General features: G+C 43.2%; 1 protein-coding gene across 5 annotated transcripts in view; it reads left to right on the top strand.

Moving 5' to 3' along the window:
- Positions 1–23322, top strand: part of CCNY (cyclin Y) — a 235617-nt gene that overhangs the window by 125620 nt on the left and 86675 nt on the right. Inside the window, exon 2 of one of the 5 annotated variants that reach the window (XM_075062217.1) lies at positions 10923–11016. The exons of the other annotated variants lie outside the window; for them this stretch is intronic. The gene's annotated coding sequence lies outside the window, so the exon portion shown is untranslated. The remainder of the gene's footprint in view (positions 1–10922; positions 11017–23322) is intronic. 5 annotated transcript variants of the gene reach the window in all.

Here is a 23322-nt window from a genome sequence, read left to right as displayed (position 1 = left end):
ATTCTCCATAGAAAATGTTTCTGGGGAGTTGATTTCAGGCATCATAAAGATGTGTCCAATCCAGCATAGTTGGGCTTTTATCAGCATGGCCTTGATGCTTATGGCATTTGACTTTTGGAGAACCTCTAGGTTCTAATTTTGTTTTGCCAGTGGATCCCCATAATGATGCACAGAGACCACATATGGAAACCTCTAGCTCTTTGATATGCCATTTGGATGGTGTTCAGGTCTCACAGATGTAGAGGAGAGCTGTAAGCACAAAAACGTTGCAAAGTTTTTTATTTTTGTTGAGAGGCTTCTGTTTTGGGATTTCAGGACTTTGACATGTAGCTTTCTTAGTGACTGAGAAGCTTTCTGTATCTTGTTTGTGATCACTTTGTCAAGAGAGCCATCTTTGGAGATGTTACTTCTGAGACAGGTAAAATTGTCGAACTTGCTTTAGTTTAGTTCCACTAATGGATATGCTAGGGATATTGCATGGAGTGGTGAACATGAGTGATGCAACATCACAGTTTTCTCCAGGCTGATTTGAGGCCAAGCTATTAGGAGGCTTCAGCGAAGAGATCTACGATGCACTGAATGTCTCCCTCTGCGTGTGCTAGAAGAGTACAATCCTCCGCAAAGAGTGCTTCTCTTATTAGTAGTTCTGTTACTTTTGTTTTTGCTTTAAGCCTTGCAAGATTGAAGACTGAGCTGTCGTGTGTGTATCTGATATATATGCTCTGTTGAGCCTATTTGTAGCATGATTGAGAACTTGGGTGAAGAAGAGGTTGAACAGTACAGGGGCAGGGACATAACCTTGTTTGACTCCATTTGAAATAGGAAAGGAGTCAGTGAGATCATCATTAAAAAGTACCTGACATTGCATTCCCTCATGGAATAAATGAATGATCTTTACTAGTTTTGCTAGGCTACCAAGTTTGCCGAAGATCATCCGTAATCCTTCTGTACTGACTGTATCAATTGCCGTTGTCAAGTCAATGAAGATGGTAAACAGATCCATGTTTTGTTCAATGCATTTTTCTTGTATTTGCCTGATACTGAAAATCATGTCTATGGTGTTACGACCAGTTCTGAATCTGCACTGAGCCTCAGGTAGATTGGCTTCTGAGATAGATGAAATCAGTTGGTTCAGGAAGAGACAAGTTTTCCAATGACAGATAGGAGAGAGATCCCATGGTTATTATCACAGACTGTTTTGCCTGTGGGTGGGTTTGGCTGCGCCTGACGCCGGGCTGAGGGAGGGGCATACCGGCTGCCCCTGGTCCTTGGGCCGCAGCAGAGTTGGGGCCGGGGGAGGGGCGCACCTCCCCTGGATGGGTTCCCTGAATGCCTGCTTGGTGCTGAATAGGCTGCTGCACACTTGTGCAGCTTACAGAGAACTTAACTGATTCACTGGCTGCTTCCCTTCAGCCTCTCTAGGCAGGTCTGGAGGACCCACTTTTACTACTCCTTTTCTGGGCCTGGGTGTGGTAGGATCATGAGACTTCCATCAAGGGCCATCAAAGGGTCTGGTACACCCCCTCATACTCTTCAGCATCCTTTTTTTTTAATGCTTTCAGATTTATTTTTTTATGGAGTGTCTTCAGTGTTAGCTGGTTAATATAGGCTTGTTTGCTTTCCCTTGTAATTCGTACAGAAAAAGATGCTGCATCTTAAGACTATCTGAGTGAAGTAAATGTTCACTTAAATAAACTCTAGAAATAGTCACCTTTTCCATAACAGCTTTGAATAATCACAGTGCTTTTTAAGATGCTGATGGTAAGCTTTCTATTTGTTTTGCTGAATCAAACTATATGTAGTTAGAACATCTGAGGAAATTAATAAGGGTGAACAACGATAACATTACAGTTTGAAAAGGAACTTGCACTTTGAGGTAGGCATAGAAAATCAAACGTCTGAATAAATTGCAATTTACTTTGCAACTAATATTCTGTTTTCCATTAGCTGCCATTTCAGATACCTGGATTCTGAAAATTCTAACCTTTGTTTCTGCACTGGAGTTACGGTGCTAGATTCACCACTAGTACAAGCAGCTGCATTGATGTCAGGGGACATGCATCTGCTTTGCCCAGCAGTGATCTTAGCTCATCATCCATTGCTTGTTGCCATGAAAATTAATGTGATATCTTAGTTTCATCATTATGGAACATTCAATTTTCAGAAGTATGTTTGATGACAGTATATGATAGGTACCATCTCAATAACAATAGAAAAGTTGGCAGCGTATCACAACCAGTGGTTCAAGTAGATCAAAACAAATGAGAAACTCAAAAATTTTGGTGCGTCTCACCACAGGTCTTAATGTTATATGGTGAAGCTGCATTCCATAGAGTCATAGGACTGGAAGGGACCTCAAGGCATCATCTAGTCCAGTCCCGTGCACTCATGGCAGGACTAAGTAGGTTATGCTGACTGGGCATCAAGTAGAAGAGAATGGGAACAAAAGAAGAAATGTATCAAAAAGAAATTTCTGTCTCCATAGCAAGCGCATAGTCAACATATAAAATTGTATGTGTAGCTGTATGAAGATGGTCTTGTCATCTTTTATAGTTGACCAAGTTCGAAAATTTTGTATTGATCTGAAAACAAACACATATCTGGGAGAATGGTAAGGGAATGTGATGGCTTAATCAAGTGTAATAATAATCAAGATGGAAATAATCAAGTGGAATTTGAAATTAATTTGCTAAGGTGAAAGTTTGGAAGAAAATATTTTGTTCTTCCTCTGTACTCTGTGTTAAGACAATATGAAACTTTGAAATGTCAGTGCTCAGTAGCAATAAAATGCCTCAACCCCTATATTCTTTGAAATGGAAAAAAGTCATAAATTCTTGGGCCGGGGGGAAGTCTATATTAAAATGTCCACTTTCAGATGGCTCCCGGTACCTGTGGCTGCTGAGGGGAGGCAAAAGACGGAGGAAGTGTGGGTAAGGGATGGTTCATGTGGTCAGACAGTGAGAATATTAGTGCTCTGTTTAGATACTTGTGAGAAAGTCAAGTAGAAGTGTAGAATGTGACTCTGATGAGCAGTCATAGGATTCTCATAGTGTTAAGATACTGGTCTTTCAAAAGCTACACCCGAGTCAGAAAAGAGAAGAAAACAGTAGCCAGGAACCAAATGGAAAAAGCTGAGAGACTTGGGTTGCCAGTCCTGGGAGTTTGATGCATGTATCTGAGAGAAGAAATGGGACGTGCAAGCTTATGGGGAAAAGACATCCAGAAGTTTTTATTCCATTATGTCAGTAGTATTGTTTGTGTACAGCGGATCCCTAATCCACTCTTCCAGCAAGATAAACAGACAGTCCTGAATTTGGGAAAATCTAAAGTTGAAAAGTGAATAGGGGGAACATAAAATTAATGCTACTGATTTTTTTTAAAAAGACATATTTCAATAAAGTTTGCTTTGAGAAGCTCAGAACTTTAAAAGCTGTCAAAAGTTAAGCCTTCTCTGATCAAAATTATCCTCAAACTTTTTAATGTATTATATAAATTAAATTTCAGAGGAGTCAGTATATGTAGAAGATGCCAGTTTGACCTCACTGGAACCTGAAGAATTCCACTTGACCAAGAACAAGTTCAGCTTAGTTACCTACAATGTAGTCTTCCCTATGTGGGGGAGAGGTAGTCTAGTCATTAGAACCTTGAACCAGCAATGACTTAAATGGAATTAATCACTCACATGTTTAATGTTACCACATACTTCAAAGCTCTATTGCAACCTGCTTGTGGTTCACTCTGTCCTTGGCTTCTCAGGTGAGGCAGCCAACAATAGTGACATCTAGTGCCAGTTCCGGAGGTTGCGATACTTTTACTTTTTTTTTTTCAAGTGATTCGAGACTTGTATGCCACTTAGGTATATGTGCGCATCTAGTGCACCAAAGTCAGAGAACTTTGCCTAGCAGTACTCATGGGGCGGTGCTCATGCCCTGTGACCCTAACCGGCTATGTAAGGGTGATATGGACCCAACTTTCTTCAATTTCTTCTTGCTGCCTGCAGCTAGAGTCAGAGCACTGTGTGTGGTGTTTTACCTCAGTCTTTTGAGATTTTGGTTGTATACAGTTGTTAGCATAGTTAAGTAATACCCTTAGGTTTAGTTTTTAGTTAGGTCGTTAGCTGCCCTGCGTGATGCCCTGACCAAGGTTTAAGCATTGTACGTCATGTGGGGGGCTATTTCCAATATTGACCCACACATGTTGTGTGTGTTGTGTCTGGGAGAAAGGCATATTAAAAAAAAAAAGGCCTTCCATCTGCAAGTCATTCAAGAAAAGAATGCAGGTGGCAAGGGCCTTCTGCTTGAAACAGCATTTCTTGGAGTAGACTGTGAGGCCCGCTTTAGCACTGGGGTCCCCCACTGATGAACCAGTTTGCACAGTTTTCTTTGGAGCCATCAAATGATGTTGTGCTAAGTTCGAGGACTGGTGCCTCTCTGAAGAGGAAAAGAGGTTGTTTGCCTTTTTTTCTAGTCCTCTGAGAAAAAGATCCCACAAGACAAACTGGGACCATTTCAGGTCCTGGGGACATTTCTCTTTGTATCTTCAGAGGAGTGCTGACCAGCACTGTGGTTCCTCTGACATATGGTTAGACGAAGCTGCTCCATCCCAATCTCTGGTATCATGCTATGACTAGCAGCAGACTGTGCTGTCAATTCCAGTACCAGCCACGGGCCCTCTCTTGAGTCCGGTACCTATAACATCAGTGTCAGCACTGTCTCTCTCCATGCCCCTGGTATACCAAGTGACATCAGATTTGCTTTGCCTCTCCGTTCCTGATTCCCGAATAGTTAAGGGGCTTTTGGGCTACTGTGGCTTCAACCTCTTCTGACTATGCAAAGGGCACAGCAGACAATGGTCTGCTTGCAGAGTTGCCTGGTTCATTGGCACCACCTCCTGCACAGTCTAGGTCCCAGGCTGCACAGTTGTGGCCAGTGTCTTGGCTCCACAGTTTCCTAGGTACCGATGGGAAGTGCAGTGTCCTTTCCTGTACTGACACATTGGCTTCTCATTCATCCTACCTACCAATATCACCATGTTTCCTTTCACACAAGACTTGTTGTTTGTGGGCCCCATTGAAGGTAGCTCTTCTGTTGTCATCTGAGGACTTCCAGGGCTTCTTGGAATCTGGTTTGGGGGCATCTTTCTCTTTAGCCTCTGAGCACCTCTCTCAAAGGCACTTGAGACTATCCTCCCATAACCATCAGTACGAAGACCTGCCTGACTCCCATAATAGGGACAGGAGCACCATGCTCAGTACCTACTGGTTACCTATGCCCATCTGTATTTCCAGTGGCCTCCTTGGATTCCTTGGGACATCAGTCAATCCCCAAAATTCCTTTTTTCAACCCAATCCACTGCAAAGTTGCCAGTCCTGGTTCTGTTCCCATGCTGCCTCTGTTGCAGAAACAGGCTGATGTCATCCCTCCTGAGCTGATTGAGCCTGATCCTCTTGTACAAGAGCTGGCTCCCCTGCAGGAGCCTACGCTGGCACTGTGGCCTGCTTTTTTGTTGTCACTGGATGGCTCTGCAGTACTGGACTCTTTCTCCTGTGCCTGAAAATGTTAAGGCATATTGGGATGTCCTGAGACACATGGCCTCTGCTATGGGCATCCAGGCCAAATTTGTACAGAAGAATATGCATAAGGTGTTGGATAGTCTCCAGGCATCAGCTCCAGGGAGGGTGGCTCTCTTGATAAATGAAGCTGTCTTGGAACCTGCAAAGTTCCTGTGGAATACTTCAGACTCTTTGCCACCTGCAGTGAAGCATTCTGAGAAACGTTGTTAGGTTCCCATGCAAGCCTAACTCTCTTGTAGTAAGTGCAGAAATTGACAGATCACAGCAGGGGAGGTACAACTCGAAACCTAAGGACAAAGAGTCCAAGAGACTGGATTTGATGGGGAGAAAAATTTATACCATTTAATCATTACAGATGAGGCATCATGAACCATCAGGTGCTGCTATCTAGCTATGACTTTGTCAGTTGGGACTGCCAGAAGCTTCCATGGAATAGTTTAAAATGTTATTGCGGAGGGCCATATGCTGGTCATTGTTGCAGTCAGCTTTGGATGTGTGTCACTCTTCAACCAGAATTGTCTGTGTCCATGAGGATGATTGTGTGATTCCAGAATTCTGCTATGGCTCTACCCGTTCAGCAAACAGGAGAGGACTGATCTTGTGATGGTTGGTTTTTGTTCTCAGACAAAACTGGTGAGACCTTGCATTTGTTTAAGACTCCCAGGCTAATGTTCATTGGGAGTTGTATCCTGGCCACAAAGGGGCCACCACTACAGCAGTCAGCAGCAGTGTTGTTCACAGTCTTTCTTCTGACAGCCTTCCTTCCCTGTGAGGCAGCTTCCAGGTAAACAACGTGCTGCATTACAACAGCTTATGAGGTAGCTCAGACTGCCTCCTAGGAGATTGCAGGGGCCATTTGACAAGAGCCCAAGTGACATGGATTATCATTCCTCAGTGATGTTTCAATTTTGAACATTGTAGGGCTGGCACTTGGTCCTCTTTTACATACTTTTGCCAAGCACTGTGCTATCATGACTGCTCCAAGATCAGATGCAAACATTGGTAAGTCTTTCCTGCAGTCATTATTTAAATAGATCCTGAGACCCACCTCCCATGTGTACAGCTTGTAAGTCACCTCAGTGGAATGCACATCTGCAACCACTCGAAAGATAAGCAACCATTTTCTTCATTTGGCAACTGTTCTTTGAGATGTTGGTGCAGACAGGTATTCCATGACCCACCCCCCATCCTCTCTGCATTGGAGTCTCTACTCTTGTTGTTCTGTGCAAAGAAACTGAGGGGGATCGGGGCACCACCAACCTTTCAGAGCCAGGGAAGGGGGTTAGGACCACAGTGCTAGAACACTCCCTCTACAAGTACTAGTAGGCAAACTTCTCCAGTTTCGATGTGCTGGGGATGCACATTCCTACATGGAATGCATGTCTGCATCCATATCACGAAGAACAACAGTAACAGAACAGGTAACTAACCTGTTTTTTATACATTGGTGGTTGGATTGAGAACATCAAAATAACTTCACAGAGGGTCTGTCTACTCTACAATGTAAACTCATGGTTAATAGAACTTGAATTAGCAGACCCTGGGTTTGTTAACCTAGGGCTTGAGTGTCTACTTTCATTTGTAACCTTGGATTAGGAATTGTTTAACCCTTGGTCCCAACCTAGGGCTCTAGTGTCTACACTGCATTATGAAGGCCTGAGTCCAAACACCCATATCCCAGACTTGCTAGCACCCTCCCAAAATGTGGCTACTGTAGCCTGTCGTTTGTGCTGTAGTTTTGGAAAACTTCACTGTCCGTCTCTTGACTGTTCAGAGGACAAAGAAAATTGGCTTGTGTGATTGGGAGTCACTAGAAGTATTCCACAAAGCTGCATCTACACCACAAAGCAGTAGGGCTTGAACCTGGGTCCTGGTTTGACTCAGGCTTGGACCCTCCACCCCTGTGAACCTGGGTTAACGCACTTTGTCTATAGATGAAAGTGAGGTTAAGCTGGAGCCTAAATTCTAACCCTGGGCTTACTTTTCAGAGTAGACATACCCAGAAGGGGCCCAAACCTCAGCTAATATAAATTAGTACAGATGCATTAACTTCAATGAAGCTGTGTTCGTTTACACCAGATAAAGATCTGGTTCAGGATCTTTTTTTTTTTTTTTTTTTTTTTTTTTTTTTTTTTTTTTTTTATTTAAATAATCCCTCTTCTACCCTTTATCTGGTAGTCCATTTTCTAATATAGAAGGTAACGTCTCACTTGTAATTTCAGATACATTGATGTGCCTTTTGAGATCTGTGCAGCTGCGCTTTTGAATGCATAGGCAGTAGGAGATTTTTCAGGCAAGACTGCAGTTCCCGCCCACGTATCTGGAGATTACATAATCAGATCCTGTGCATGCTTCATGGAACTGGAAAATAGGGACAAATTAGAAATAGCAAAGTGAAATTAACACTTCTAGTTATTTAAAGGAAAGCTGGGAGCTGGCAGGTTTGCAGTATTATTATTGGGGAGACAGTGAAGCTGAGGGATTATTTTGATGGGGAACAGTGATTCCAGATTGGATTCAGACTATGGGCTAGGTGGATGAGGACAAAGGTGATTTTAAGTCACCTTTGTTCTCCTACAGTCTTGTGGTAAATCACAGTACAGTCTGATTTCCAGCATAAATTAGAACTGTACTGTGTTCTCCTTGCCGAACTTGGTAAAATGCTATTATCTGCTTCCATGTGTTCAGAGGATAATGTATAGTTAAACTACACCTCTACCCACCCTGCTATAACGCGGTCCTGGGGAGCCAACAATCCTTATTGCGTTATAGCTGAAATTCCATTATATTCGGGTAGGAGCGGCAGGACTCCAGGAGTGATTTAAAGGGCCCGGGGCTCCCCATAGCAGCTGGAGCCCCAGCCCTTTAAATCACCGGCAAGCCTCGCTGCCGCAGCCCCAGGGTAACGGCGGCAGGGCTCCAGCAGGATTTAAAGGGCCCGGGGCGCCCCGCAGCAGCTGAAGCCCCGGACCCTTTAAAGCACTGCCAGAGCCCCGCTGCTGCCACACTATACGTGAACCTGTGTTATATCGAGTTGCGTTATAGCGGGGTAGAAGTGTATGTTTTTTGAACAGAAGGACCTTCTGGGCTTTTTCATTTTAAAAGGTGACTTATTACTAGGGAAGGTTGAATAGTCAAATTAAAAAAAATCCTAATATTCAAGTAATTTCACTAGAATTTGTCAAATACGTTCACCAAATAGAATCTCACTAGCTGTGGAGATGATCAGAGAGTACTAAAAGTATTAGCTGAATAAATTATTTGACTCATAGCAGTACAAACTGTTGACTCGCCTGTTTACTTGAATACTATTTGATCAGCTGTACCTAACTTATCTTTGTTTTTGCTATGCCTTATTCCCTTCTCTGGCTTTGCTCCACGTTTTTTTTCTGTTCTTTTTTTCTGCTAGATCATGCTGTATCTTTTCCTGAGTTGTCTCAAGTGTCTGTTTCTTTTTTCTTCTCTCACTCTTCCTCATCTCTTTTTTTTTGTTTTGTTTTGTTTTGTTTTTGCTATATTTTGCCCACTACTGCCTCTCCTGTATTGTCTTTTCATCCTTCTCCCTCCAAACTCCTGACTTTTACACTTCTCATCTCTAATTTACTCCATTAGTCTCTCCCTCCCTTTCTTATGCCCATCCACGTACACCTCTACCCCGATATAACGCTGTCCTCGGGAGCCAAAAAATCTTACCGCATTATAGGTGAAACCGCGTTATATTGAGCTTGCTTTGATCTGCCGGAGCACGCAGCCCTGCCCCCCACCCCCACCCCCAGAGCACTGCTTTACTGTGTTATATCCAAATTCATGTTATATTGGATCGCGTTATGTCGGGGTAGAGGTGTACTCAGAAACTACAGGACACTACAAAAAATAGAGGCCTTGCTCTCCAGGAACACCTGATCCCAATGTCACGGAACAAAACTTAGAAGTTTTTGTGCATAAATGTACGAAGTTGCAATTGAAAGCACCAATACATGTCTAGTAGTATGTACTGGAACACTCCAGTGGACGCTTTCTTGTGCTAATTAACTGACAGTCCTGATTTAAAGGAAGAAGTCTGAGATGGCCTAAAATGATAAAGTTCTGTCTTGAATAAATGTGATTTACTGCATTTTATCTTTATGGGGCAATTTCTATATTTAAAGGTGCTCAGACAGGAGAAATGAACAACTATTTAGCACCTGGTTAAACATCACTTGACCCCTTCCTTGATGCTGGCTAAATGCATCCCTATTAGGTAGAAGCATTGCTATTGCTGTGGCTGCTGTTCACTGTCGCTAGAGTCAATTGTTTCTCTTGGAGAAGTGTGGATGAAGCAGCCATTCTGATTAAGTGGGTACTATATAATAAATTACTTTTTTCATTGTCATTTCTGTAGCTTTTGTTGAACTCTCTTCTATGGGCAGAGCAATGGAAATGTAAGAAAATAAGAGAACACATCAACATCTAGCATCGATTAACCTAATATAGTTTCTGTTAATAATTAGGCTGTTAGCATGTGAGTATTGCGGGTTTTGGTTAGAGATTTATATCTTTGATCTTGTCCAAACTTGCTCTTTTTAGATACTTAATTTTCTACTGTCAGGGAAAGGCAGTTTTCCAGAGGCAGGTAATTTTAACCACTGTGTTGTCTAACTAGCATTTTGCTGTTGTTACAGTCAACATTGGATCATTGCATCACTGGAGATGTACAGGTCTGAATTTGCTTGCACAGATATACTCTTAGTGAATATTTTCTTTGTGATCATTTATAAATAATATAAAAGCGTTTAAGCATGGTCACGATACTGAAGGAAAAGTAGTTGAAGGAAATTGAACCCTACATAGTTTTTTTGCATTTCCAGCCCTTGTACCTTGGAGCACTCTCATTGCCAAATTTGAGCTTTTTTTTTAATGTAAAAAAATCTTTCTATAAAACATCTATTTGTTTTTTATCTCAGTTAAGTTCTGGATCATTTTCGTTTATGACTTTAATATTAATTGTATTATCAAAGCAAAGACTATTAGGTATATAGACTATGTGAAATAGTATGGAGAGGTTCAGAAGAACAGTGCCATGTCTGATCTCTGGATTTGATTTTCCAGATCTCTGGGTCAGGAGCATAATCTTTAATGAAAACCTCTGTGTTACAGGCCGCTCTTTAATTTCAAGGCTGTTGCCTCCATATCCTCACAGTTGTCTGAAAATATTAAATCGCTAATTAATATTGCCTAGTTTATTGCTCTCAGCTAAATGAGAACATTTTCTCTTTGTATAGCAAACCACACTACCCTGCATGGACTAGTGCATATGGATTATGATAGTCTTTAATTATATGGTGTCTCTCTGTTTTTTTCCCCATGACAGGACCCCTGTCTCATTCAGTGCAGAGAGTGGACCTGCTCTGGGGATGAATTGTAGTGAAGGAGGACCCCGTCTCAATCACTGCCGAGGTTAGAAGGTGTGTAGTGAATGAGGCAGTCGATTGCAGAAAGAGAAAAGATAGTCTCACACTTAACAGCAGTGGAGTGCTTCTCTGGATAATTTGATTCTATCCTTGCTGCTGCCACAGAGTTCCTATGTGGTGGTAATCAAGTCCAAACTCGTTTCACTAACTGTCTGTTTTCCATTTTCTGGATGCCTGACTTTCTGGGTGCCTAGGATCTATTCTTTCAGAAGAGCTGCAGACTCATCGTTGCAGTTGAAGCCAATGGGCGCTGTGCTGTATAATGCTTAGTACTCTGAAAAATCAGGTCTTCAGTATTACCCAGAATTAATGGATACTTTTGGCCCTTATCTCTGTGCCTTATCCACACACGTAGGGGAGTTATCATAGGGGAGTTAGGAAAATAAATTAATGTTTGTGAAGTATTCAGATACTATAGTGATGAGTGCCATATAAAAGATCCTGAGGAAATAAATAATTCTGTCTTCAGAGCAGGATCTGAACAGTGTGCAATAAGTAAGGCATAGAGGTCAGACATTGAATAGTAAAGAGAAAACAAAATATTGAATAGCTGCTCATTAAGTGAGCATCATCCATCTTGTGCACTAAGTGAAACAGGTCCTGTGCAAAAAAATAAATTTTGGTCATATAATTAAAGACTGTATCATGAGCCTTGTATATTAAAAATGAATACACTTGGACTGAGGTTGAGATAGAAATAAGAGGCAGACTTGTTGAAAGTCTCTGGGTAAGGATAAAAGGGGTAAAAAACAAGGGTGATGTCATGGTAGGGGGTCTACTACAGACCACCAAACCAGGAAGAAGAGGTGGATGAGGCTTTTTTAAACAACTAACAAAATCATCCGAAGCATAGAACTTAGTGGTGATGGGGTACTTCAACTACCCGGACATCTGTTGGGAAAATAACACAGCAGGGCACAGATTATCCAGCTAGTTCTTGGAATGTATTGGAGGTAGTTTTTTATTTTAGAAGATGTAGAAAGCTACTGGAGGGAGACTGTTCTAGATTTGATTTTGACAAATAGGGAGGTACTGGTTGAGAATTTGAAAGTGGAATGCAGTTGAGTGAAAGTGATCATGAAATGGTAGAGTTCATGATTCTAAGGAATGGTAGGAGGAAGAACAGCACAATAAAGACAATGGATTTCAAGAGGGCAGACTTTAGCAAACTCAGGGAGTTGGTAGGTAAAATCCCAGGGGAAGCAAGTCTAAGGGGAGAAACAACTGAAGACAGGTGGCAGTTTTTCAAAGAGACATTATTAAGGGCACAAGAGAAAACTATCCCACTGCGTAGGAAAGATAGGAAATATGGCAAGAGACCACGCTGGCTTAACCAGAAGATCTTCAATGATCTAAAACTCAAAAAAAGAGTCCTACAAAAAATGGCAACTTGATCAAATTTACAAAGGATGAATAGAAACAAATAACATAAGTATGTTGAGACAAAATTAGAAAGGTCAAGGCACAAAACGAGATCAAACTAGATGGGGACATAAAAGGTAACAAGAAAACATTCTTCAAATACATTAGAAGCAAGAGGAAGACCAAGGGCAGAGTAGACCCTTTACTCAATGATGGGGGAAAGACAATAACATAAAATGTGGAAATGGCAGAGGTGTTTAATGACTTATTTGTTTTGGTTTTCACCAAGAAGGTTGGTGACAATTGGACATCTACCATAGTGAGTGCCAGTGAAAATAAGGTAGGGTCAGAGCCGAAAATAAGGAAAGAACAAGTCAAAAATTATTTAGACAAGTTAGTTGTTGTCTTTAATTCACCAAGGCCTGATGAAATGCATCCTAGAATACTCAAGGAGCTGACTGAGGAGAGATCTGTGCCATTAACTATTATCTTTGAAAAGTCATGGCAGACAGGAGAGATTCCAGAAGACTGGAAAAGGGCCAATATAGTGCCCATCTATGAAAAGGAAAATAAGAACAACCTGGGGAGTTACAGACCAGTCATCTTAACTTCTGTACCTGAAAAGATAATGGAGCAAACAATTAAGAAATCAGTTTGCAGACACCTAGAAGATAATGAGGTGATAAGTAACAGTATGGATTTGTCAAGAACAAATCATGTCAAACCAACCAGACAGCTTTCTTTGACAGGGTAACAAGCCTTGTGGATAGGGGGGAAATGCTAGGTGTGGTATATCTTGACTTTAATAAGGCTTTTGATACCGTTTCTGATGACTTTCATATAAACTAGGGAAATACAACCTAAGGTGGGTGCATAACTGGTTGGAAAATCATTCCCAGAGAGTTATCGGTAGTTCAGTAATACTGGATGGGCATAAGGAGTGGGGTCCCACAGGAATCGGTTCTGGGTCTGGTTCTGTTCAATATCTTCATCAATGATTTAGATAATGGCATAGAGAGTGCACTTATAAAATTTGCAGATGATACCAATCTGGGAGGGGTTGCAAGTGCTTTGGAGGGTAGGATTAAAATTCAAAATGATCTGAACAAACTGGAGAAATGGTCTGAAGTAAATAGGATGAAATTCAATAAGGACAAATGCAAAATATTCCACTTAGGATGGAACAATCAGTTGCAAAATGGGAAATGACTGCCTAGAAAGGAGTACTGCGGAAAGGGGTCTGGGAGTCATAGTGGAGCACAAGCTAAATGAGTGAACAGTGTAACGCTGTTGTAAAAAAAGGAAACATCTTTCTGGGATGTATTAGCAGGAGTATTGTAAGCAAGACAAAAGAAGCAATTCTTCTGCTCTACTCTGCACTGATTAGGCCTCAACTGGAGTATTGTGTCCAGTTCTGGGCACCGCATTTCAGGAAAGATGTGGACAAATTGCAGAAAGTCCAGAGAAGAAGAGTAACAAAAATGATTAAAGGGCTAGAAAACATGACCTATGAGGGAAGATTGAAAAAATTAGGTTTGTTTAGTCTGGAGAAGAGGAGACTCAGAGTACATAAAAGGTTGTTACAAGGAGGAGGAAGAAAAATTGTTCTTCTTAACCTCTGATGTTAGGACAAGAAGCAGTGGGCTTAAATTGCAAGGACGGTTTAGGTTGGACATTAGGGAAAAACTTCCTAACTGTCAGAGTGGTGGAGCACTGGAATAAATTGCCTAGGGAGGTTGTGGAATCTCCCTCATTAGGGATTTTTAAGAGCAAGTTGAACAAACACCTGTCAGGGATGGTCTAGATTATACTTAGTCCTGCCTTGAGTGCAGGGGACTGGATGAGATGACCTCTTGAGGTCTCTTCCAGTTCTGTGATTCTAAGACTGCACAAGTAACTTTAATTATGGCATTTCTTAAATTCTGAGTGCTTGACTTTGCAACCTTAAAATGTTCTTTTAATATAAGTTGTATGTGATATATAAAATTGTTGAAACTTGTAAGTCTGTTGTTACATGGCCCTGTAGAGCAAGTACCATTGGAAAGGGGAGATTGTTAGATCCCAGCGGGACTCATTGCTTTCACTTAACCCTGGAATGTCCAAAGACAGATTGCATTTCTGCACGTTTATGGACTGAAAAGTTTTCATTCACTTATAGAGGCACATTTGGGCTCAGCGTAACAAAGTCACATGGCTCTAGAGGCATTTTTGTTTTCAAAATTAGCACCAATAGCATTTCTTTGGGAGGGGAGGGAAGCTACCCTCAACTATACCTGCAAAAGTTTTTTTTCTGTAAATTATGTGGCAGATACAGAGTACATAATGGCTTGGTGTATAGAGGTTTTATCAGTAGGAGTTTAGAATGGTCACATTACTCATGAGTGGCTTGGTCAATGTCAAGATTTTGAGTACTAGATGAAAGGGGTGAATGTGAGAGAGAAAAGGGAGAAGAGGGGCATGAGTGGATGGAAGAGTGAATGAATAGGAAACTGAGAAACTCCCCATTCCATTGCTATAAAGTTCCTATTTAGATCTGCAGAGTTGCAAGATATCTACCGAGAACGAATTACTGATCCAGGACTGAACATTACTTTTTCTGGGCAGTAGGCCAATGTAATTTTGGGATTAATTCCGTGTTTTTGTGGGGAGAAGAAAACATTTTTATAGGAGTTGAATTTAAAAATAACTGTGTATAAAACTTTGTGCTTGTTTGAAGCCGCTCCCAGGTTTAAAGTGCCAGAATAAGTCTCATTGGAAATTGATGAGTGGGCAGAGTGTTAGTGATGCCGTCAGAAGTTTACAATAACTAAAATTATCACATGGCTCTGCAGTTGAGCATCACCACCTTCTGTATGGGGTGCATACACAATATAGGCAGTCGCCACTAGGTGGGGTCTCCCCAGCCCATACTAACTACTTCCAAGAACAAATAGTCTGAGTATGAATGGAGATTTTCTTTCACTGAGCTTTTGATCCATGTTCATCTTCTCCCTTGGTCAGCACAGCTTCTTCCCCACTCTTGCTTCCCCTTTCTTGCCTGGTATATAAAGCATGTGGATCTGATTGAGCAGCATGGACCTCTCAGGTCCCTTTGAACAAGGATAAGAGAGGAAGGTTTTGGGGAATCCCAAATTTCAGGGGGGTGCTGGGATGTGACAGTCTCAGTGTCCATAGTCCTAATAAGATCCAGATGGGTATTAAATCCCCTCACAGTTGGATGTGCTTGCACTATATTTCTGAACTGGAAATGTACTGAGGCAGTCTGACATCCCTCCTGTTGTAAGGGGCTTATGGACGTAACTGAAATTCAGTGCTAAAAAGGGAGCAGTGCCTCTGACTGGCTTATATATGTTTAGATTTTGATTGGTAAGAGAGGTTCTTCTTTGAGTCGTGTCCCTGTGGGTGCTTCACTTTAGATGCACATACACCCCTGTATCTGTTTGGTGGCAGTGCCTTCTTTGGCTTGTGCATCTGCCGTATGCGGACTGTCTGGGTGAACCTCCCTCAGTTCCTTCTCAGCCACCTTTGGCTGTTTAACATGTGCCTGTTTGCTGTGTGCCTGTTCCCTCTTTCCCAAGTGTTTTAGTTTTGTTAGTTGTTGGAATATTTATTCCCCTTTTTTCTTTTTTCCCTGTTGAGGGTCTTGAACGAGTGTTCTTCTGTCAGGGATGTTGGGCTCTGCAGGCTTCAAAAGGCAACTCTCTTGTAAAGAAGCAATCCTCATTAGTGACAGGCACTCCAAGTACATTCTTTATTTGGGGGATTCACATATTCCTAGCAAGTGCAAGATCTGCACTTCTTTTAAGGGAGGATCCCGGAAGAACAGAGAAATAGACTGTATGCTTTTAATGATGGAGCAAGCCTCAAGACCAGCTTCTGACTTGGGTGCAGAAACCACCTCCTCTACAGGGACCCCGTCACCTCTGTCAGTGCCTTGTCATCATCGAGAGCATGGTCACCGAGAGCTTCAAAGCTTTCATTGAAACCCTGGTCTCCAACGCTCCCCTTGAATGAGTTACCAATAACTGCCCCAGCGGTACTGAGAGCTTCCCCTCAAAGTCTAAGGAGAGCGATAAGAGGAGCACAACCGAGAGTTCCTCATCAAAGATCTGGTCACTGGAGACCTCCGGCCCCAAGAGAAGTGCTGCTGAAGCTCTGAGCACTTAGGGTACAGTGAACTTGCCAAGACTTAAACCACTTCAGTGGTAAAGGGCTCAGTTCTGAAGAGGGCAACAGCCAAGAAAATGACTTCAGTAGAATCCTCAACCCTGATGGTACTGATGTCAGCGCCTCACAGAACAGCTTCTGCAACATCATCAATGCCTGTACGAAGTTCTGTTGGTACAGTTCAGCTCAGAACCACAGGGAACACACAACACCTTGCCCGCCAGTACCATCCACCCCTTCTCTCCACTCTGAGCCTGAGGAGACCTTTGAGGAGCAAGAGGCAAGGGTGGACGAGGAGGTTACCCCCCGCCCTTACAAACATTTCTTTGTTGTCATCTGATGAGGCAGTAATGCTGCCACCGTCATTGTTTGGTCATGACGTTAGGCAATTCCAGGACCTGTTGAAGTGGCACAATGACACCATGCAAATCACCATGAAAGAAGTCCAGGATTCCCATCACAAGCTCCTGGACATATTGCACACCTGTATCTCAGCATCGGTAGGACAGCCAATTAATGAATCCCTCCATGAGCCAGTAAAAACCATCTGGCAAACTTCAGCAACACTCCCTCCCACATGCAAGTAGACCGATAATAAATACTATGTCCAGACCAGGGATTCTGAGTTTTTATTCTCACCCAGCACCAAAATCTCTGATTGTGGACACAGTCAAAGAAAGCTGCAGGGAACATACCCAAAAGCCACCCCGTATAATAACAGAAAGGTCTGGATCTTTCTGGTCAAAAGAGTTACTAGTCAGCAACACTATTGTTCAAGATAGTAATCACCACGCTGTACTGTCAGAATATGACTACCTGACCTATCAGAAGTTTAATGCTTTTATTGACTGTTTGCCACAAGAACATTGAGAACAGTTCGTGGCAAAACTTCACTGCAAGCTTCACTCAGTGTGAAGAGTTAAGGAGTAGGTGGAGCTATATAGTGCCAACCTCTTGGGTGCTGGTTTGCAGAGCACAGTGCATCCCTGGGAACATTGTGTTCCCCATTACTGCAAAACCAGGGAACTTTGGGATGCTTCCTTATAATCACTATAGGCTGGTGAAGCTGGAAGTGCCCACAAAGCAGAGCTGGGGTTAATGCTACTGTCTAGCACTGAAGTGTTTAAATGTCAAATAGATGACTGCATGCTGAATCTGATGATTTTTCTGGTACAGATTTAAGCCTTTCAGATAAACTTGGATCGCTTTATCTCCAGGTTAACTCAAAATTTCTGTTCACGAGTGAATAGATGGAACTTTGGCTTGGATAATTTCTGTTTTGTATTTTACCCAATTACAAGATACAAAACAATAGCCTGCCAGCTGCTGCCTTTTGTGGGTTAAATGTGTAGCATTGTTGGCTAGGATTACAGCCAGCATTGTTCATGGAGTCTATAGTTTAAAACCTCTTTGATATTTGGCATTTAAGGTATTAAAACATTGACATGGCAGGTGAAATAATTGGTGTAGCAACAACTGATAGTTTAAGTCTTTCAGGATATGATTGCAGCTGCAAGTTTATTTTATGACTTTAGATTATTAGTTTAAATGAGAGGGCACTGTGCTTTGTGTAATTCATGTCTCTCCTTAAAAGACACCTCTTCATAAAAATCAAACCTTCTTTCTATCCTGCCTTCACATCACTTCCAGTCCCTCCCTCTTCTGAGCTATTGTCAGGTATGTTATTGCCTTTAAATTATAAACTCTTCAGGTTAGGAAACCTGTTTTGTAAAGAACCTTGCAAATGCAGTGACATACAAATGTTTTATGCAGTATATACACATTGATGCAATCATATTAAAAGAAAAATAGTTTAAGGGGCGAGACCATTAAATTCCTGTCCTGCATCTGCCTCCATGCAGTTCACTAGGCAAATTCAGTTGCAAGATTCATAGATTACAAGGCCAGTGGGATCATCTAGTCTGGCCTGTTGCGTGACGCAGGCCATGGACTTCCTTGAATTCATTCTTATTTGAACTTGAGCATATTTTTTTAGAAAAACTTGCAATCTTGATTTTAGAATTGCCACAAATGGAGACTCCACCACAACCTTTGGTAAGTTGTTCGAATGATTAATTACCCTCACCATTTAAAGATTTGCATCTTATTTGTAGTCTAAATCTATCTTGCTTCAACTTCAAGCCATTGGATCTTGCCCTTAGACCTGCAGCTGCATTGAAGCAGGGATCTCATAGGACAGTAAGAAACTGGGAAGGAATGTTGGAGTTAGAATAAAGCTTTAGAATGGATTGGCTTTTTCAAACTTATATTCATGATATTTATGATGTAATTTGTACCAGCTGGCAGGCCTGCAGCTCAGATCCTTTGGGTCTGTATGAAATAATTATCATTTCAGGGTAACTTAAAATACAACGTTAATTACATTTTCAAACAGGAAATACTCCCCCCCACCCTTTTGGGATTTGTTGCAAGTGCAAGTTTTACAATTTTTAGCAAAACCTTAGCAATTCACCTTTGAACACCTTTATTGGGGATTTAGCTTTCTGTAGCAAATGCAGAACAGATAGCTCAACAATCTTGTTCTTCACTAGTTCAAATTTTTCCTTAATTATTGTACGTTAAGTAGGGTTAAAGACTTAAAAACAAACTGACATTTATATTTTTATTCAAGAGCATGATGGGTCATACGTAATAGGTAGGACATTGAGTCAAGACAGAGTATATTACACTGGTATCACGAAAATATATGTTGTAACTCATTCAATTACATCAGTTTTCTTCCTTCTGGTATTTTATTTTCTTGAGGCTACAGATCTCATTATTTTTGAGTTCTTCTGGGGGAAGCAACATTTTTCTTCTTACACTCACAAGCCTTGACAACAATATTTTTCCTGTGTAATTTGTGTGTATATCCATGTATTATATAGAAGGCTACAATTTTGTCACGGAATCCATGACTTCCAGCTACCTCCGTGACATTGGGGGCCCCCAGCTGCCCTGTAGTGTGAAAGACTGCTAACTGCATGTGCTATTTAGGGTGTACTGAGCATGCTCAGTAACATCTGCTGAAGCCAGCAGCGGGGGACCCCTGCAGCAGCCCAGCCTCTGTGGGCCATGGGGGACCTCTGCAACTGATAGGCAACGGCAGGGACTCCTCAGATCCCCAGCTGCCACTGCTGACAGGATCTCTGCGTCCTCTCCCCCCAGCAGCTGCTCAGCTGCCGCGAGCAGCCAGTCCCTGCTGCTGCTATAGGCAGAAGGATCCTGGGGCTGCTCAGAGGCTGCTGGAAGGGCCATTCCCCCTCACTCCCCTCCCCCCAAGCTGGCGGTGGAGTAGAGGGATCTAGGAGCTGCTCAGTGACCATGAGCAGCCATCTCCCACCCCTGCAGCTCCCAGCTGCCTCCGGCCACAGCAGAGGGATCCCAGAGCTGCTTAGTGGCAGCTGGAAGGGGCTCTCCACTGTTCCCCAACTGGCGGTGGTGGGGAAACACCCCCATCCCCCGTGCTCTATCTCTGCAGGGCAGTGGGGACCCCTCAGCTCCGAGCTGCTACAGGTGGGGAGGGGCAGGGTGCTGGGCCCTCTTCCCTCCCCATTTTGTCAGGAATGATTTTAGTAAAAGTCAGACACAGGTCAAGACAAGTCCTTGCTTCTCCTAGGTGGAGGTATGGCTAGGGAACTCTGCACGCCACCTCTACCCACAGGTTCTACCCCTGTGGTTTCCACTGGCCACAGTTCCCAGCCAGTGGGTGCTGTGGAGCCAGTGCTTGGGGTTAGACAAAGGCAGTGCACAGAGCTGCCTAGAAGCAGCAGGGATAGGTCACCGATTTGTGGGGAGCCACCTGAGGTGAGTGCCCCCCCCGATCCAGCACCCCGAAACCCCCTGCATTCCAACCCCCTGGCTTGAGCCCCTGCCCACACCCCAACTCCCACTCAGAGCCCACATCCCACACTGCCTCCCATGCTCCAACCACCAGCCCTGCGCCCCTTCACGCACCCAAACTCTCCTTCCTCTTAGTTAAATGGAATTCCCCCCCACCCATTCCTCCAACATATGTTGATAAAAAAGCTTTTACTGTCGTTTCCACCATCACCAAGGTGCCCTAGTGTGTGGAACAGAGCAGTAAATGGATATGGCCAGTTTTCTCTAGCTTAAACCTAGAAAAGACGGAATGAAAGTCAAAGGAGAGGAAAACCTTAACCTCAACTATGATCTGTGGTATTGGATTACAGATTGCCACAGTGGCTTGAAACCTTGTGGTCAAACGACTCATCACTGCTCCTGGGCGTGCCATTGTCATAGTGACCAGGAGTTTCTCCGTCTCTCTCTCTCTCTAACAAACTTGCATCATTCTCTCAGACAGGAACCTAACCATGATGATCCATGCTTTTGCCTCCTTCGAGTTAGGTGACTGCACCTCACTTAACATCGGGCTAAACACAGCTTCCACAAGAAAGCAGAAGACTTACAGCTCTCAGTACCCTGCTTTATTTTCCACAAAGATCAATTCAGCTGGCTGTCCATTCACTCTAGAGGAGAATTCCAATCTACTGTCCCCTTGAATGATTGTAACCTCGCTCCCTCAGATCGCCTTACCTTCTGCAACCCTCCAAGACATCTATGCAGTGGCGTAGCCAGGTTCTAAGAACAGGGGGAACAAACATTAAAAAAGCCCCCACCTTGACTCCTCCTCTGGCTGTGCCCCTTGGCTCCTCCTCTGGCCGGTCCGCCCCCTCTCTTGGCTGGCTTCTCCGTCCGCGCTCCGGGCTGCCATGCTGCGCCCCCCCTCGCTCCTCTGGCTGTGCCGCTCCCCGCCCATGAGTCCTCTGGCTGTGCTGTGCTGCCCCTGCCCCCACCCCCCATGACTCCTCCAGCTGTGCCATGCTGCCCTTGTCCCCCACCCCATGACTCCTCTGGCTGTGCCGCGCCGCGCCCCCCCACCCCATGGCTCCTCTGGCTTTGCCACCTCCCTTCCCATGGCTCCTCTGGGTGCCCCCCCCTGCCTGCAGGAGCCCAGCGCCAGCCCGGCAGACCAAGCTTCAGAGCGGAGCGTGGGCCCTGCCCGCTGGTGCCATGGTAACCCCTAACTAAGGTGCCACTTTTGGAAAATGTGCTAAGGGGAAGCAGCTGCTTCTCCTGCAGCCCCCCAGCTGCGCTACTGCATCTATGCTCCATGGGGACAATGCAGCTGCAGAGACCTAGATTTAGACCTCAAATGCGGGAGCCAGAGCTTTTTCAATACCAGGATCCTTGCTCTAGTGTAGGAAGAGCCATACAAAGCCCAGGCCTGACTAGGTCTGAAATGCACCTTTTCAATTTTCACTTTTCTCCAGAAATCATTCCTATTTAATTTTAAAAGTAAAGTTGAACAACGTATTTGTACACCCTGTCGCCTGGAGGAATGTAGAGAGAAAGCACCAGTTGGACTAGTTTCTTTGGCTTCTTTCTTTCTTTGTACAGCACCAAGGCTCTGATGTAGCAAATCACTTAAATATGTACTAAACTTTAAGCATGTGAATAGTTTCAGTGGCTTCAAAGGGAGTATTCCTCATTTGCTTAAGTGTTTTTCTGGGTTGTGCCCTTGGATGCCTAGGTAATAGGTTCCATATACATAGGACAGATAGGCAGGAGCAGCGTTGGCTGAAACTTGGTTTTCTGAATTGCCTTCCTTTATATTGTAATCTAGGAAATGGCTATACATATAAATTGCTGCTATTACATGTTATAGACCCTGACATATGATTCAGCCTGATTATTTGGGCTTTTGAAAGTTGAGGAAACTTCGGAACAGACTGGGTTAATTCCCAAAGCTTGATATGCTATTGCATAATTTTAGAAATCAGCTCCAAAAATGGTATTTTGAAAGATTCCAGGTAGGCCTGGTAGAGTGAGTCATTCAGTTTTTCAGTAGGCAGATTGTATCCCTGCATTGACATCTTTGCATAGATTATAGAGATTTTATAACACAATACAAGAAGGAGATCTACAAGAACTAGGAGTGGTTTTTTTTGTTTTGTTTTTTCCCTATGATTATTTTAAAAAAAAAATGAAATCTTTGAGTTTCTGTTTCTTTTGATGCCAGGAGACTGATTAGGGAGACCATCACTTGACGTACCCATTTAACACACTTTGACCTTTATGGGGATTATGTTTCTGCCATCATGAGAATATTCCTCTAAATGGCTAACCAGTATTAAGCTAAGATAAGCAGCCCACCAGAGTGAAGAAGGCAATATAGAAAAACAACAGACATATCTCAGGCATTAAGGACCAAATTGAGATTATGTCTAGGTTAGTGTAAGGAGACTCTCAATTCCTACTTCATTTCCCCCTTGATCCAGGGGGCAAGCAACCTATGGCTCTTTACCAGTAGCAGATTACTTCCACCTCCAATCCACAACTTTCCCGTATCGGCTCAGTTGCACTGGCTGGCACATTGGAAAGTGGAACTGAGAATCCAGCCACCTCTCAGTCCTCTCTGCTCACCAGCATGCAGGGGAAATAGCACCTTTTCTGAGCCAGCTTCACACATGCACTGAGAGAAGCAATTAGGTTGACTGCACAGAGTAGAGGGTGTGTGGGGTAGGAGACAGGGGAAGGTCTTATGCCTCCTTATTCCCTTGTGTGACAACATAAGAGAGGCTCTGACAGTGCTCATTGAAGTCAGTGGGAGTCTTTCTGCTGACTTCAGCGGGCACTGAATTCGGGCCTGTGTTTGCCTGAGGTATGTAGCTTTATTCTTTGGGTATTCCTGCTGTTGTGTGCTCAGCGCTGAATTTCTATGTGAATATTAATTGATGTACGTTTTTG

This window comes from Chelonoidis abingdonii, chromosome 2 (genome assembly GCF_003597395.2).
Source record: "Chelonoidis abingdonii isolate Lonesome George chromosome 2, CheloAbing_2.0, whole genome shotgun sequence".
Classification (NCBI taxonomy): Eukaryota; Metazoa; Chordata; order Testudines; family Testudinidae; genus Chelonoidis; species Chelonoidis abingdonii.
This window is presented reverse-complemented; position numbering and strand designations above follow the sequence as displayed.